We start from the raw sequence: 260 nt of genomic DNA, 5'->3' as shown, positions 1-260 counted from the left end.
AATTTTTGGACAGATGGGGGGTAAAAGTGACGTGGATTGTCCCATATATACAGGGTGGATCAAATGAGTCTATAATGGGAAATATCTCGAAATAGAGGCATAATACAAAAAAATACTTCAGACAAAAGTTGCAGGGGGCAAAGGGGGACACGCAATGGTATCATTGACTTTGACCTTGAACTCGATTTTCAAGGTTATTTGAAGGTCATGATCATTTTTTTAAATGGAATTATATGAATTTTTTTACATAATATGATTCC

Source organism: Mycetomoellerius zeteki, unplaced genomic scaffold (assembly GCF_001594055.1).
Source record: "Mycetomoellerius zeteki isolate Tzet28-1 unplaced genomic scaffold, Tzet1.0 scaffold715, whole genome shotgun sequence".
NCBI lineage: Eukaryota > Metazoa > Arthropoda > Insecta > Hymenoptera > Formicidae > Mycetomoellerius > Mycetomoellerius zeteki.
The sequence above is the reverse complement of the archived record's forward strand: the minus strand, read 5'-3'. Positions refer to the sequence as shown.